A 17,688-nucleotide genomic window follows, 5' to 3' on the forward strand; every position below is an offset into this window, starting at 1 on the left:
TGTAGCAACTACTCAGAAACATAAGGAACTTCTATGGAAAATCTAGATATTTCTGGTTCAAAGGAAGCTATCCTCAGAGCCCAAGTACAGTCAGGAGTTCATTGTAATAATTGCCCTGTTCTCTAGAGTCTTAGAGTTGTACTACAATGTCCCAGGTGCTACCAAGAGGCCAGAGTGGATGTGGAGGGTGGTGGTACAATTCCGAAGATCCTGTCAAACCCCATCCCATAATTTGACTGAAAAGGTTCAAGGATATATTTTATATATTTATGTGAAGTTTATATTTTATTGTGAATAAGTAGGTGAATATGCTGCTTATTTTTTTAAATTTTAAAAACTATCCTATTTATTTGTCCTTAAAGTTAGATATTTTGTAATCCTCAAAGAGATACAAAAATTGACTTTTGTGCATTTCCTAATTTTTAACTTGTATAGAAATTTTTTTATATATTCAAAAAACACACTATTGTCAAATTTCAATTGTATCTTTCGGATTTGTATTTATCTCATTTCTTATGAGACTACTTGCTACTATTAAATGTAAATCATTTTAGAAACATTCTTTAAAATTTTTGTGCATTTATTTCCACTTAATTAGAAATTCACAAAGTTTGTGAGAAACAAATATTTTGCCGTAAATCAAGAGCATCTGTTAACTTCATATTCTATGGAGTTTCAAGAAAACATGTTTCAGTGTTTTAAACTATAGCTTTTTCTGTGTATTTCTGTGCCTGTTTTGTAATATGTGCACACTCAGTACAGTACTAGCTATGGGACTTTAAGAGCTATGAATAATTAAGGCCTGTTCTTCCACTTTGAGAAAGATTAAAGCCCAGTAGGAATAATGTCAGTTCCTAAAATGCCTTAAGATTTTGCATTGCAGTATCAGAAAACCCATTTCTCCTTTGAAAACACGTAGATGTGCGATTTGTGAACTTAAGGTAATAATGGTGTGATTTAACATCCTGAAAATTAAATTTGGTGTAGGCTCAAAAGTTGCCTTCAATCTGTACAGTTGTCCTTGTCTTGAATATATTTACCATATCATAAAACACCACATTTTTAAAGCGTCATTGAAAGAGAATGTATACTGTGCTACCTTGCTAGGACTCTGGTAAAATAGAAAATAAAATTTTGCAGGTGAAAGTAATTTTCTGTTTCTAAAGTAAAGAATATAACCCAGAACACTTAGGATGGGATGCATATGTAGAGTTAAGTTTTTGTTTTGTTTTTTAAAGTTTCTTTATTTATTTTGAGAGAGAGAGAGTGAGCGAGCGCACACATGAGTGGTGGTGGTGGTGGGGAATCCCAAGCAGGCTCTGAGCTGTCAGCTCAGACCCCAACACGTGGCTCGATCTCACAACCATGTGATCATGACCTGAGCTGAAGTCCGACATTTAACCAACTGAGCCACCCAGGAGCCCCACAGAATTAAGTTTTAAGTAGGAAGCATGCTCTTTCCAAAACTTACATGCATGATTGTAAGATTTACTCTTCAGGATGTTCATTAATTCACTGCCAACATACATATAATCTATAAGAAAATGAATCACTCCTGTGTTTTACATTTGATTGAAGTCTTTGTTTTTGATGTGACGTTGATCAATAACTCTGTCCTCTAGGACAATGGAAATATCATCATTTACTAGAAGCACTTGAAGTTTCCAGAACCCATGGTGACAGAAAGACAAGACAGCAGGGTGAGTAGCGGTTATGTTTCTCTTCAAATTATATCCTTTATATAATATCTTGTCTTCTCTTTTATATCATATTTTGTCTTCTACTGTATTTTATAGAGTGTGTAAGCATTACTCTGAAAGCATGGTGAGCAGCCCCACTGTGTTACCAAATAGACCCAAACTATAGTATAAAATGGTTTGTTTACAGTGGGACTAATTAAGGGTTTAGCAACTACTCAGAAACATAAGGAACTCCTACGGAAAATCTAGACATTTCTGGTTCAAAGGAAGTTATCCTGAGAGCCCAAGTACAGTCAGGAGTTCACTGTAAACATCTTTTACATTAAGTTCATTATGTTACATACAGAGTTTACTGTTCAGGCCCTCCTCCCGTTCTCTGAGTAGTTGTGTGCATGTCTGACTCAGCTGAGCCAGAAAGAGAGAAAAGAGTTAATCACAGAGTATATAAAGTCTCTCCCCAGAGAAGTGAAAAGCCAGTATTTTCTCTTTTAATACATTAAAACAAAGCGAACCTTCTACCCAGTTTAAATGTATTATTCTTCATTGATTGTCTCCTTCTCTTGGAGGACGTTCTGGCAGTAAAGCTGTAGACACATTGCATCCATCACCATGTGTCAGAGGGCCACCAGGTCGATGGCTCTTTTTGAACTTTGCTGTTTCAGAAAACCATAGCTGAGTGTTATAGGCAGAAGTTTGACATTTTCAGGATGAAAATCAATTTTCTTTTATGTGTTTCTGAAGTGAGCTTGTGCTCTGATTGCAGGGGAAATGGTTTGGCTTCTGGAATTTTGGAGTTGCAAAATAGGAATTAAGATAAAATTTGGCTAACAGTCACATCAGTGACAGCAACGAGAAATATATTTTAGCGGTCTCATAATGTTTTAAATCCATGGAGAATCAGAAATAGAAACTTAGGGAAATAAGCAGAGAATAATTTCTTCCCAATTGAGGTAGTAAGTAGTGAATGAAATTTTTATTTAAACTTTAGCTTAGTTAAAGGTATAACCTGGTGTTTCAGAAAAACAAATACTCTTAAAGAAGAAATACATCATTGTAATTTGCATTTTATGGCAATAAGTTTATATATAGTGTGTGTATATACATGTCTGCTTATTTTTTTAATTCCTTTTGCTTTTAGTAGAATGTAGGCTCCAGAGAGATAGAGAACTTGTTTCTCTTAACTATGGCATGGGAGGCACTCATAAATATCTGCTACCTTAATACTTTAAAATATTAAAAGTAATATTTTACAATGTTATATTTTTATAATGCCAGTGTAAATATGACATAAAGCGATTTTGGGATGGATTTATAATATTTTGAACATGTGAAGAGTTGAAATAACTCTCCTTTGTCTGTAATTATGACTTAACTTTTTTATGACTTCAGTTTTTAAATATCTTCTCAAGTCGTAAAAGTGCTAACAGTACTTCTTCGTGTACGTAAGATGTCTGTGTTAAGTATGTCGAAACGCATGTGAGCCTTTATATTTCAAACAGTAGCTTAATTTCTCATGTAAGCCCATTTAAATTTCTGTGAAAGAACGTATTTCAGATAATAAATTTTTCATGCAAAGGAGCGTAGTTTTTTTTAAGTTATGATTCCATTTTGTTGATGAATGCATAGAAGCATGGGAGTAATCATAGAAAAGAGACAAACTTCATGTCCTAGAGTTTCTTACTATTTCCAGTTCAAGGTAAGTTCACAATGAATTTTCTGTCTCAGAGCATTCAAGGACATGTGATGTAAATATCTTTTTGAAGAATTATTAATAACATGGATGTGTGTGTTTGCACGCGTATGTGGTAGATGGACGGGCATTCCTGGAGCTCTGTCCAAGTTTCCAGCACACACACTCAGATGCAGCCATCCTCAGTTCTCTGCTGTGAGAATAAGTGTCTGTCCTATGCACCCCTGCACTTGATAAGTGCTCGTCCAGTGCACCTTCCCCCCACTACCAGCACTTATATGGTAGGAGCGTGTTCAAAGGTCAAATAATAAAGATGAGGCCATTACAGTTCTCAGTACAGGTAAACTGGGTCATCATAGAAAAATCTAGAACATATTGTGTTCGATATTTTGTAGAAATATGTTCTAAATATGTTCTAAAATGTAGAACATATTATGTGTTTTTAAATAAATTTAGGGAATAGTTTTGTCCTGATTTACAGAAAGGAAAACTGTTTCTCTCCTTGAGCCATCGGTACACTGTTGGTGTACAAAACAATCAGTGAGAACACAATCGGGTTGGAAAGGACTTTATTAATTCGGCAGAAACTTTCTCAATATATACTTTCTCAATATATACTGCAACTAAGCTTTCTAAGATGTTACCTGCCCTATGCTCAGATGTATTAATTTCTTAAAGCATTTTGCATACTTTACATAACTTTTTCAAATTATTTTTAGTTAAGCATCACGTTAAATATATTCAACAGGTAAATTGTTCAAAGCAACATTACTTTTATGGGCATCATTGGTAGTGTTCTCAGTTATATTCATAGGACGATGACGCAGAATACTGACCAAAGAGAATGTGTGAGACACTGTCAAGAAGGGACTCTGGAACAGGGTGAGTCCAGGAGCATCGCTGCCAGACTGTGGCCCAGAGGTCCTTGAGTGGGCTCACGTGGGCCCATTTCCTTGTCAGAACTGCTGTTCCCTCGAAAGCCTCCCTTAGATGACACCAAGCCGAGGGGCTGAGATCCAAACTGGAGTCTGACTCCAGAATCGTAGCAGGTTCTACGGTGCGGTCTTTCCTCAAAAAACGGGAAGGCATCTGGGCTGGGGTGATAGTTTGTACCTGGGTTGCATGATTTACAAATCTGAGGCTGCATGTCTTTGCGGATTGAATTTGCCTTTGTGAGATCATCCCAGGTCGTCTCTTTGGAGTACACATGTGTCGGCTACGAGTATTTTTGTATCTGTTGGATGAAATGAATGGGCTCACCAAATAATTTGTGCACACGTCTAAGCCCCTGGGAAAATGATACTTTTTATTTAGCTTCTTTTTCAGCCGTCAACCTGTTTACTCAAGTTGGAGAAATGGTTTGTTTAAAGCGGTATAAGTGAGGCCAAGTATATTTTGTAAAGGAAGCATTGAGGTTGAAGAAGGCAGTAATTTAAAGATGATAAGAAAATATAGCAAGAGGCGTCTACATCTAATGGGGTCTGTAATTGTGTAACCAATCACGTTAATGTACCTAAAGCCTGGTATTTCTGGCTCCCTTTAAATTACATTAAATAATTTTAAATCTTAGAGCGTGGATTCTCTCCTCAAGTACATTTGTGGCTGTTTTGATGTTAATTATCCACGTCACTCCAATAATTACCACACGAGGCGTGCTATAACTTCTACTTTAAGGAAGCATAAGCGGTCCTTGTATCATGGGCCAGGCGGTTTGCTAAGTGGCTTAATTGTATCAGAGGAAATCACTAGAATAATAAGTGAATTCACAGAGAGGTAGATATTATCAGATGAGAGCAGTACTGCAGTTTGGTTAAAAAAAATATTTTCTTGTGGTTTTCTAAAGCTTCATTTGCCCACCTGGAGATCCCCAGATGCCTGGGCCTGAGATACAATCCATTAAATAGATGCCTGTCTGCAACACATCTTGGGAACTCTGGGGCGATACGAAAATCGGCAATACATAATAGGAATACATATGATATATAACAGAAACCGCAGGCTCAGAGCTGTTCTGCCATTAAAAAGGAACCATGAAAATTTGTTTCTATTTTTTTTTTTTTTTTTTTACTATTTAGTGTTGTTACTTTTAACCTAATAGCAAGATTTTGTACTCTTTTTTTTTTTTTTTCCTATAAAGGACCAGATTAAATACTTGAGGCTTTGTGAGCTGTATGGGTCTCTTTGGTGACTATTTGACTCTGCTTTTGTAGGACCAAAGTGGGCTTAGATCTTACATAATAAACAAATGAGTGGCTGTGTTCCGATACAACTTTATTAAAACAGCCTGTGGGCTGGATTTGTCCTGTGTGTAGAATCTGGCCAGTCTCTGCTAATAAGATGCAGAGATGCTTGGAAATTTCTATCATTTATCTCTATGATCCCTCTATCATTTCTATATCTATATCTATATCTATATCTATATCTATATATCTATCAGAGAGAGAGAGAGAGAGAGAGAGAGAGAATCCCAAGCAGTCTCCATGCTCAGCATGAAGCCCAAAGTGGGGTTTGATCCCACGACCCAGGGATCATGACCTGAGCAGGAATCCAGTCAGATGCTGAACCACCTGAGCCACCCAGGCACCCTGGACATCTCTGTTCTTGAGAAAAGTCCTTTATTCATCTATAGCAAACCCTCTAGAAGTTACGCTTTCAGGATATAACCTGTCTTCATTGATAACTATCATCCCCGGTGAGTACGTAGCAGTCAAGAGGACATTGATGAAGGGAATCGCTTTTTATAGGAAATCAACTCTTTCAACATGGCCACCCATACTGTGGCATTAATATCACCCCTGTGCTGGGTACTGGACAGCTAAGGAGGATGAGTTACATGCTTCTGTTTCCTCAGTGAGCGTTATGTCCACTTGGAGTGTTGGTGATAATTTTGCACAGGGCAGGGATTGCAACTGGCGCACAGAAGAATGGGAAAAAGGGTGTGATGGTGTCACATGAACATTAAAATATTGTCCGAGGAGATTAAAAGGAACAACAGTAACAAAAAGACTGGTTACAGGTGATGGACGAAGCGTAATGTAGGAGAGATTGTGCAGATAGGCTTGCAAAGATCATGCCCAGCCTTCAGCAGACAGCACCACAGCAGGGGAGGATAGGGAGAGCACTTGGGTGCTGTTGTAAGGGTGTGGGCAAGGGGGAGCTGCAGCAAGGGGGAAAGCGGGTTCCTCCTGCAGCAGACAGTAGGTGGCAGAAGGTGTGAGACTGAAACCTAAGTCAGTACCCGCAAGGTGCTTATGATCCAAGGGAAATGCCAGCCTCCCGGAGGATGCTAGCAGGTAGAGACACACTTCCTATTGGATTGAGGGATACCCACTCGCCCTCAGGCAAGGACAGCGCAAGTTTACATTGCGGGGACGATACCTTTTATTGCCTCTTCTAAGTTGTAGCAAAAAGCATACTTAACATCCTTTAAGTGGTTTTGAGAATTTCAGCGACCAAAGAGCATAATCTGGATATTTGGGGACTGAATGAATATAAGTAGCAATTCAATCTACAACACGCCCCTCTGCACCCCAACACAGGTCCAGTGTTTGGCACCCCTAGTGTGCCTTCAGCCCTGCACACACGTCGGGACTCGGGGCTTCCTCTCTGTTTCCTTCGCTGTTCTGCTGTGCTGCTCATGTTCTGCTCCTCGCCCAGCCCTAGAGCAAGAAGCGGGCAGGACTGTCCCTGGTGTTAACCCTCTTCCCTGAGGAGGTTGGGGGGAGGGGGAGGGGGGAGCTGGCCTGGCCGGAAACATGACCCCCCCTCTCTCCACTTAAGTTCTGTGGCCCAGAAATGGGTCAAATGGCCACACCTTTGGCAGGAGAAATGGGAAAACGCCTGTTTGGCATTCTTGCCTTTCACATAGGAAGTGAAAGGGGACGAGAAGATTCAGTCACTTCAGACGTGCACGCGGACAGCTACGGGGATTTTTAAGCATTTGTACGAATTTTCAGAAGATGATTTTAGCCAAACTGTATATCCATTTTCAAAATTAATAAAGACAATCCAAACTTTGGTGGTAAGGAAAGAAAAAAAAAAAAACAACAAAACCTGTGTTTTGAAGTAGGGTAAAAAGGCGATACCAGACCCAAACTGACATAACTGGTATCTGTTAGATGTGGCAAAATAGTTGAGTTCTGGTAGCATCTTTTGAGACATAATGTGCATTTGTGGTTGAGGAGTGATTTGTCATAATATGGAAGTGAGGGGGACCTTGCGAGGGGCTGCTGCCCCAAGATCTGTGTGCAATCCCACACGTACCCTCTACTACCATCTGGCTGGACTGAAGCCGGTTGCCACACAGGACATGAGCCTCCCTTTCATCTCCGCCATGAGGATGCTGGTAATTGCCTTCATGCTGTGTAGGTTTGTGGCAAGACCCAAGTGAGTGGCATTTTAAAAATTGCTTCATCAACGGCAAAATGGTCTACGTCTTCCTCTCTCTTGATCTCTCCCTCTGTCTTCCTCTCCCTCTCCGCCTCTCTCCCTTCTCTATTTTTGCACATGAGGCCTCTCCCTGGAACGCTTGAAATGATCAGTTCCATCACAGAGCGACATCCGGTGTCTCTCCGAGAGCTTCTGTCAGTCTGTTGTTTTTTTTTTTTTCCTCCCCCTACTTAAAGCAAGTTGAGTCACGCCATTAGGTGCTGCTGCTTTAATGATTACATCTTTTTCTCACTTCAGAAGCTTTTGTCTCTGACCCCAGACCCTCTGAAAGCCTGATCATATATAATCAGCTGTTATTCTGTTTGACCATTGGAGTTCACATAGCAAGTTAGAGAAACCATAGTGGGCGCAGTTCTGTCTTGTAATAGAATTAGTGCCTGAAATGACTTTCGGGTCACTAAGAATAAGGAGGATTTCCCTTACACGACAACTGAGGAGTTACAGATCTTGGAAATGTGTAAGGTCATCAATACTCCCACCCCAACTTACTCCTATCTCCTGTTTCCACCCAGCACATCAGTAAAATCTCAAAGAATTAGCACTCACGTATCAGATCAGAAATCCAAAGCCATCACCCCTACTTGTACAAAGATTTTACAATCATTGAGTGTCCAATCTAGAAGCAAAGGAGATAATAAAAATATACATACACACATATTTATTTGTTATTTTATATATAAGCGGTTTTAAAGTGTTAGAGTATAATGAATTTGCCAATAAACTGCACACTTTTGTGTAATATGTTTTCAGTGATTTTCTGTGTACACACCCCTATCTATGAGCACTTTCACATGTGTGCTATGCCCTTTAGAGTGAAAGTAACCACAAATATAACTTAGATTAGCATAAACAATGAAGGAAGTTTATTGACTTATGACTCCGACAGTCCAGAATTCCTCAGGAAATGACTGATCCGAGGGCTGAGTGATATTGCCACCCATCAGTGTAGTTTTAAGATCCGATTTCAGTCTGACTTCTGTTCTCTCAGGAGCCTGCATGTTTCCAGATTTATATCCTTAGCATTTCTAACAAAGCCCCTAATTCTTCTCTATCCTGCCTATTCATGTCACACACCCACCTCTGAACCAGCCAGTAACTGTGGCCAGTGCTTACTGACTTAGCTTGGGTCATAAGCTTCATATCTGGAGTAAGCTAGACATCAGCATGCCCGGATCACAGAGATGGAGACTCTGAAAAACAGAAGGGGAGATTCCAGGTGGCAGTGGGTGAAGCGCATTCTACTTCCGTAATAACAGAATCAATTCCAAGTGTGCATGTTTAGAGTCTGGATTCCAACTCTTGATGTAAGGAACAAACACGGGTATTCTCCCCAGAGCATAGGAAATAAGTTTGTTGTCATGAACTATTAGATGGAACCACTTAAAGTTGCCACTTGGGGTCTGGAGGCATCAAAAGATCAAAAAACTTACTATGGTTTAACCAGATGGAAAGAAGTTGTGTAGAAAACCGGACATGATTGCTTCAGTTATGCCAAAGATTACAATCATTAGTACGTATAATATCTTCCAACGTTCAACTGTCTTATTTAACATATCTATGCAGCAATGAATCTCATTAATTTTCCTAGAGGTATGTATTTTTGTAATTTATTCCAAGAAATTTAAGCAAGAATGGAACTTTTTAAAGTTAGATACTCATTGCATACTTTATTGGAATACTTGAGGCTCATGGTTGACCAACAGTACAATGATCCTTAAATGTATAGGCAAGATACAAGTGATCAGGCTGTGTTCATGCACTGGTCTGTGGATCCCTGATGGCCCATTGATATATGCATGAAACAGACCCTTTTACTTCTAGGGGAGCATTTACTCTCTTCACGGGTTTCCTGGGTTGGTTTATTTTGGGTATAGCCACTGTTTGGTCCTCTCTGGACAAGTGTAGGTGAGTGAGTCCTGACCTTGGCTTGGTGTCACTGCTGAGTCTCATGGATAGGGCCTTAGGGAAGAACATTCGTATTTAGAGCCTTGTCAGGAATCAAGGGTATCTATTCTTTATTGACAAGTACATATCAAACCTTGTTTTACAAAATATTATCAAGGCCTTTTGCCTCTTCATTTCTGTAGGCATACTAAGTACATGGAAACATCAGCCATGTCGTCAGGGGATTGATGGGGCTGACTGCCATCTGCGGATTAGTTACGTGTGGAGTTCTGTAAAGAAACTGCTCCAAAGTTCATGTCACTCTTTCCACCAAAGGGAAAATAATTTTTATAAAACTATTTTTTTGCCTCTATGTGAGGCCTAAAAGAGATTTCATTTTTCTGATCAATGATTTTTTTTTATTATTAAATATACATAACTGAAAATGATTACTTTTTTTCCTCTCCTGTCAGGAAACTCAGAGATAACTCTGTGGTCACTGTCTTAGAATGTCACACCAGAGCTTTGGGGTTCAATTTATTTCACCCATCCTTCTCTCTTTTTCTAATTTTTTAAAATTAAAATAGCACTTTTCTTAACCGAAAAGAAACACACCCCAAAATAGTAAAATGTAGCGCATGAAAAGTGATAAAGTTCTATTCTGAAAGAAAGAAAAATAAATAAATCAGTAGAAATGACACCTATATCATAATCCACTAAAATAACCACCGTGAGTATCTAGGTCGGCGTTCTGTAATGTGTCACTTGTATTTATCATTTGAGAATTGTACCATGTCACTGTTAGCGTCCTCTTTGGAACAACATGGTGTCCACACCTCTGTCCTCTGCACCCGCGTGCTGACTCACCATGTCTCTGAGCCACACTGCCCCTGGCCGTCCTGCCCCCTCTGCTGGCTGTATGGAGAAGGCTGGCCTACAGCAGCACAGGGTCACTGTCACGAGGAGCTCACACAGGCTAGTGCAGTCTAGGGTCACATGTAGGGGTGCTGATGGGTCAGGGTGCAATGCAAGGGTGCATTGACTAGAGAAGAAATGGTCAGAGGTAGAAAGGTGTCAGTGGTACCCTAGAAGTTCTGAAATGTGTACTCTCCAGATTCTAGATGTGTTAAGGGGTGAAAAGTCTCTAGGTGCATCCTTTCATGTCCCTCTCTGACTATCCACTGAGTACCTTCCTCTTGGTGGTCTGCAGAAAGTTCGGAGGCGCATCTCAGGGCGGGGGTTTCCTGAAGGGGGTGCTGGGGTGTTCCAGACTTCCTCTTGCTGCTGTACCCTCCCTAAGCCAGAACCATAATATGCTAGTTGCTTTACTTTGCACCAAGCACTGAGCAGTTGCTTCAGCAGTGCAAATCTGGGGAGGTGGGGGAACACACACCAACTTTTAGTTATTTTATTTTATTAATTTTGTTTGTGAAAGAGAGAGAGAGCGCGCGCGTGCGCGCGCGCACAAGCGGGGGAGGGGCAGAGAGAGAAGGACACACAGAGTCCTAAGCAGGCTCTAGGCTCCGAGCTGTCAGCACAGAGCCTGACACAGGGCTCGATCCCACAAACTATGAGATGGTGAACTGAGCCAAAGTCAGTACTGGATCGACTGAGCCAATTGGCGCCCCAGTTTTTAGTTATTTTAAATCCACAGTATTTTTTTTTGGGTGTGAACCTGTTTCCACTAGTTTTTGTTTTGTTTTGTTTTGTTTTTCCCCTTTGTGAAGCTTCAAAGAACCTTTGATCCACTTGTATATTTATGCCTCATGACACTCTAATCATATACGTGTGTAGGCATTTATATAAATGCAGATCTTTCTGCATACATACAAATGCACGTGGAATTTCGCAAATACATTCATTTGTGAGAGGGCACACGTGAGCAGGGGAGGGGCAGAGAGAAGGGAAAAAGAGAATCCCAAGCAGGCCCCATGCTGTCAGCACAGACCCCCTGAGATGGCGACCTGAGCCGAAACAAAGAGTCAGATCCTTAATTGACTGAGCCACAAGGGGAATCTACAAATACATGTTTTTAAGCCCAATTTTCTTTGACTAATATTAGTTTTCACCCTAGGTGAAATATTTCTGTATCTATCTATTGATCTCTCTTTCCGCAGATTATTTCTGGGTCGCTTAAAACATTAAAGTTGAAAAGTTTTCATAGTTATTAAAACAACTAGTATATACTAAATCAAAGAATAACCGTAGTTCTTTATTTCTCATAGGTATGCAATTTTAATTTTGAAGTGGATTCTAGTGTCCTGAAAAACAAATTTCATATATATATATATTTTTTTCTTTTAGAATTTTTAAAAAGTTTTATTTAAATTCCACTGGTTAGCATACAGTCTAGTGTTAATTTCAGGTGTACAATATAGTGATTCAACACTGCCATACATTACCTGGTGATCATCACAACAAGTGCCCTCCTTCATATTTCACCCACCCCCCCCCAACCTCCCCTCTGGTGACCATCAGTGTGTTCCCTATAGTTAATAGTCTATTTCTTGGTTTGCCACCCCCCCTTCCTCCCACATTCTTTTTTTTTTTTTTTTTACTTTGCTCATTTTGTTTCTTAAATTCCACATATGAGTGAAATCATATGATATTTATCTTTCTCTGACCTATTCACTTAGCACTATACTCTAGCTTCATCCAAGTCATTGCAAATGGCAAGATTTCATCCCTTTTTATTGCTGAGTAATGTTCGTGTGTGTGTGTGTGTGTGTGTGTGTGTGTGTGTGTGTGTGTGTATGCCAGTCTTCTTTGTCCATTCATCAGCCAATGGACAAATGAACACTTGGGCGGTTTCCATAATTTGGATATTGTGTATAATGCTGCTATAAATATTGGCATGCATGTATCCCTTTGAATTAATATTTTTGTATTTTTTGGGAAATAACTAGTAGTGCAATTGCTGGATTTTAGGGTAGTTCTTTCTTAACATTTTGAGGAACCTCCATACTGTTTTCCAGAGTGGCTGCACCAGTTTGCATTCCCACCAACAGTGCAGGAAGGTTCCCCTTTTTTCCCTCATGAACACCTCTTGTGTTTTGTGTTGTTGATTTTAGCCATTCTTGCAGGTGTGAGGTGATATCTCATTGTGGTTTTGATTTGTATTTCTGTGATAATCAATGGTATTGAGCATCTTTTCATGTATCTGTTGGCTATTTGGATGTCTTCTTTTTAAATTTTATTTTACTTTTTATTTTTTAAATTTACATCCAAGTTAATTAGCCTATAGTGCAATAATGATTTCAGGAGTAGAAACCAATGATTTATCCTCTATGTATAACACCCAGTGCTCATCCCAACAAGTGTCTCCCTTAATGCCCCATCACACATTTAGCCCATCCTCCCACTCACAAACCCTCCAACAACTCTGTTTGTTCTCTATATTTAAGAGTCTCTTCCATTTCCCCCCTCCCTGTTTTTATATTATTTTTACTTCCCTTTCTTTATGTTCATCTGTTTTGTATCATAAATTCCACTTTTGAGTGAAGCTATATGATAATTGTCTTTCTATGACTAATTTTGCTTAGCATAATACACTGTAGTTCCATCCATGTGGTTGCAAATGGCAAGATTTCATACTTTTTGATTGCGATTAATACTCCTTCATATATATACACTGCATCTTCTTTATCCATTCAGCTGTCGATGGAAATTTGAGTTCTTACCATACCTTGGCTATTGTTGAAAGCACAGGCATAAACATTGGGGTGCATGTGTCCCTTTGAAACAGCACACGTGTATCCTTTGGAAAATACATAGTAGTGCAATTGCTGGGTTGTAGGGTGGTTCTATTTAAAAATTTTTAAGGAAACTTTGGTACTGTTTTCCAGAGTGGCTGCACCAGTTTGCATTCCCACCAGCAGTGCAAAAGAGTTCTGCTTTCTCTGCATCCTCACCAACATCTGTTGATGCCTGAGTTGTTAATTTTAGCCATTCTGACTGGTAGGAGGTGGTATCTCATTGTGGTTTTGATTTGTATTTCCCTGATGATGAGTGATGTTGAGCATCTTTTCATGTGTCTGTTAGTCATCTGGATGTCTTTTTTGGAGAAGTGTCTATTCATATCTTTTGCCCATTTCTTCACTAAATCATTTGTTTTTTGGGTGTGAAGTTTGGTAAGTTCTTGAGAGATTGTGGATACTAACCCTTTATCTGACATGTCATTTGAAAATATCTGTTCCCATTTTGTGGGTTGCCTTTTACTTTTGCTGATTGTTTCCTTCACTGTGCAGAAGCTTTTTTATCTTGATGAGGCCCCAGTAGTTCATTTTTGCTTTTGGTTCCCTTGCCTCTGGAGATGTATTGAGTAGGATGTTGCTGCAGCTGAGGTCAGAGGGGTTTTTGCCTGCTTTTTCCTCTAGGATTTTGATGATTTCCTGTCTTATATTTAGGTGTTTCATCCATTTTGAGTTTATTGTTGTGTATGGTGTAAAAAAGTGCTCCAGGTTCATTCTTCTGCATGTTGCTGTCCAGTTTTCCCAGCACCATTTGCTGAAGAGACTGTCTTTATTCCATTGGGTATTCTTTCCTGCTTTGTCAAAGATTAGTTGGCTATATTTTCTGGGTCTATTTCTGGGTTCTCTGTTCTGTTCCATTTATCTGAGTGTTTTTGTGCCAGTACTATACTGTCTTGATGATTACAGCTTTGTAATACAGCTTGAAGTCCAGGATTGTGATGCCTCCTGCTTCGGTTTTCTTTTTCAAGATTGCTTTGGCTATTCAGGATCTTTTCTGGTTCCATAGAAATTTTAGGACTTTTTATTCTAGCTCTGTGAAGGATGCTGGTATTATTTTGATAGGTATCGCATTGAATATGTAGATTGCTTTGGGTAGTATTGGCATTTTAACAATATTGGTTCTTCCTATCCATGAGCATAGACTATTTCTCCATTTTTTGTATCTTCTTCAGTTTCTTTCAGAAGCTTTCTATAGTTTGCAGGGTATAGATTTTTCACCACTTTGGTTAGGTTTATTTCTAGGTGTTTTATGGCTTTTGATGAAATTGTAAATGGGATTGAATTCTTGATTTCTCTTTCGGTTGCTTTATATTTATTGTATAAAAGTGCAACCGATATCTCTGTATTGATTTGATATCCTGTGACTTTGCTGAATTCATGAATCAGTTCTAGCTGTTTTTTGATGGAATCTTTTGGGTTTCCCATACAGAGTATCATGCCATCTACAAAGAGTGAAAGTTTGACTTCCTCCTTGCTGATTTGGATGCCTTTTATTCCTTTGTGTTGTCTGATTGCTGAGGCTAGAACTTCCAATACTATGTTGAATAACAGTGGTGAGCGTGGACATCCCTGTCAGTGTTCCTAACCTTAGGGGAAAGCTCTGTTTCTCACCATTAAGTATGATATTAGCGGTGGGTCATTCATATATGGCTTTTATGATCTCAAGGTATGCTCCTTCTATTCCTGCTTTCTTGAGGGTTTTGATCAAGAAATGATGCTGAATTTTGTCAGGTGCTTTCTCTGCATCTATTGAGAGGATCATGTGGTTCTGGTCCTTTTTCTAATGTCGTGTATCACATTGATTGATTTATAGATATTGAATTAGCCCTGCATTCCGTGAATAAATCCCACTTGATCATGGTGAATAATTCTTACGATATACTGTTGGATCCAGTTGAACCCAGTTGAGGATTTTTGCATCCATGTTCATCAGGGAAGTTGGTCTGTAGTTGTCCTGTTTAGTGGAATCAAGGTAATGTTGGCCTCATAGAATGAGTTTGGAAGTTTTCCTTCCATTTCTACTTTTTTGGAACAGCTTCAAAAGAATAGGTATTAACTTTTCTTTAAATGTTTGGTAGAATTCCCCTGGAAAGCCATCTGGCCCTGGGCCCTTGTTTTTGGGGAGATTTTTGATTACTGATTCAATTTCTTTACTGGTTATGGGTCTGTTCAAATTTTCTATTTCTCCCTGTTTAAGTTTTGGTACTTTATATGTTTCTAGGAATTTGTGCATTTTTTCCAGCTTGCCCAATTTATTGGCATATAATTGCTCATAATATTCTCTTATTGTTTGTATTTCTGCTGTGTTGGTTGTGATCTCTCCTCTTTCAGTCTTGATTTTATTTTTTTTTATTTGGGTCCTTTCCTTTTTATTTTTGATCAAACTGACTAGGGGCTTATCAATTTTGTTAATTTCAAAGAACCAGCTCCTAGTTTCATTGATATGTTGTACGTTTTTTGTTTGTTTGTTTTGTTTTGTTTTTAATTTTGATAGTATTGATTTCTGCTCTAATCTTTATTATTTCCTGTCTTCTGCTGGTTTGGGGTTTTATTTGGTATTCTTTTTTCAGATCTTTAAGGTGTAATGTTAGGTTGTGTATATGAGACCTTTCTTCCTTCTTTAGGAAGGGGTGGATTGCTATATACTTTCCTCTTATGACCACCTTTGCTGCATCCCAGAAGCTTTGGGCTGTGGTGTTATCATTTTCATTGACTTCCATGTACTTTTTAATTTCCTCTTTAACTTCTTAGTTAACTCATTCATTCCTTAATAGGATGTTCATTGGCCTCCAAATATTTGTTGTCTTTCCCACTTTTTTTTTTCTTGTGGTTGATTTTGAGTTTCATAGCCTTGTGCCTAAAAATATGTATGGTATGATCTCAATCTTTTTGAACTTGTTGAGGGCTGATTTGTGTCCCAGTATGTGATCTGTTCTGGAGAACGTTCCATGTGCACTGGAGAAGAATGTATATTCCACTGCTTTAGGATGAAATGTTCTGAATATATCTGTTAATTCCATCTGATCCAGTGGTGTCATTCAAAGCCATTGTTTTCTTGTTGATTTTCTGATGAGATGATCTGTCCATTGCTGTGAGTGGAATGTTGATGTCCCCTACTATTATGACATTATCATCAATGAGTTTCTGTATGTTTGTGATTATTTGATTTATATATTTGGGTGCCATCACTTTTGGGGCATAAACATTAACAATTGTTTGATCTTGGTGAATAGACCCGTTAATTATGATATAATGTCCTTCTTCATCTCTTGTTACAGTCTTTATTTTAAAATCTAGATTGTCTGATAAAAGTATGGCTATTCCGGCTTTCTTTTGGCAACCATAAGCATGATAGATGGTTCTCCATCCCTTTACTTTCAATCTGAAGGTGTCTCTAGGTCTAAAATAGGTCTCTTGTAAACAGCTTATAGATGGATCTTGTTTTCTTATCCATTCTGTTACCCTGTGTCTTTACATTGGAGCATTTAGTCCGTTGACATTTAGAGTGAGTACTGAAAATATGAACTCATTGCCATTGTGTTGCCTGTAGAGTTGGGGTTCTGGTGGTATTCTCTGGTCCTTTCTAGTCTTTGTTGCTTTTAGTCTTTTTTTTTTTTTTATTTTGTTTCATCTTTTCTCCCCTCTCCCCTTAAAATTTTTTGCAGGGCTGCTTTAGTGGTTACAATCTCCTGTAGTTTTTGTTTGTCTGGGAAACTCTTTATCACTCCTTCTATTTTGAATAACAGACTTGCTGGATAAAGAATTCTTGGCTGCTTATTTATTCAGTTCAGCACATTGAATATATCCTGTCACTCCTTTCTTACCTGCCAAGTTTCTGTGGATAGACCTGCTGTGAACCTGATCTGTCATCCCTTATAGGTTAAGAACTTTTTTCCCTTGCCGTTTTCATAGTTATTTCCTTGTCTGTGTGTTTTGTGAATTTGACTATGATATGCCTTGTTGATAGTCAGTTTTTATTTAGTCTCATGGGAGTCCTCTGTGCTTCCTGGACTTTGATGTCTGTGTCTTTCCCCAGGTTAGGAAATTTTTCTGCTATGATTTGGTCACATAAAATTTCTACCCCTTTTTCTCTCTCTTCATCTTCTTGGACTCCTGTGATTCGGATGTTAGTCCTTTATAGTAAGTCACTGAGTTCTCTAATTCTTATATCATGCTTTTTTGCCTTAGTTTCCTTCTTTTTTTCCCCTTCGTT

The sequence above is a fragment of the Panthera uncia genome, chromosome D2, assembly GCF_023721935.1.
Source record: "Panthera uncia isolate 11264 chromosome D2, Puncia_PCG_1.0, whole genome shotgun sequence".
NCBI lineage: Eukaryota > Metazoa > Chordata > Mammalia > Carnivora > Felidae > Panthera > Panthera uncia.